This window comes from Terrapene carolina, unplaced genomic scaffold (assembly GCF_002925995.2).
Source record: "Terrapene carolina triunguis isolate 2854851 unplaced genomic scaffold, T_m_triunguis-2.0 Scaffold583, whole genome shotgun sequence".
Classification (NCBI taxonomy): Eukaryota; Metazoa; Chordata; order Testudines; family Emydidae; genus Terrapene; species Terrapene triunguis.
The window spans coordinates 545046-545789 of record NW_020664934.1 but is presented as its reverse complement, the minus strand read 5'-3'; positions in this window follow the sequence as shown (position 1 = coordinate 545789).

The following is a 744-nucleotide window of genomic DNA, read 5'->3' as shown; positions in this document are numbered from 1 at the left end:
CTACCCTGCCGAGCATTTCTAAGATGCTGGAAGCCCGTGGCTTTCAGTTCACAGCAAATAGCTAGTAGATGTTCAAGTCCTTACAACCATCTGATATCATGTATGATTAAGAGCTAGGACCTCATGATTATTCACAGTATGTTACTTGGAGAAAGGAATGCTATCAAACAAATACTGCAATACTGACTATTTTAAAAAACTCCAGTGAGCACCTTTTAAATAATAGGTTCTGATTATTTATTTTTTAAAAGTTCAAGAGTTTTTCTGCTCCTCTTTTGGTGTTTGAAGATATTTTCAGCAAGGTAAATATAGCTATATTGGGGGAAAACAGCAAAGCGGACTATAAAAAGTGCTGTAAAAAGCACAAAAACTAAAAATAGAGAAAAAAAGTCTTAACTTCACCCAGTTACAATAATCCTAGTTGTTACTTAGAACTACAATAGGTAAAATAAAAAAAACCCTCTTCAGGCAGAAATGGGATTTTTCAAGTTGGTGATATCCCCTTAAAAATGTTCAGCCTGAACTGATTATTGGTTAACTTCAAAACAAACAGAAAGGAGGCTTCTTGTCGAGATATTTCTTTTTAGTTATGCGAATATGGTATGGAGTTCAAAGAATGCAGGAGTGGGCCTTAGCCACTATAATGAAAGCTTACACATGCTTAACTTTAAGGAATGTGACTAGTCTGATTGACTTCATGGCACTACTCATGATGTGTAATGTTAGTCAGGTTTAAGTCTTCGC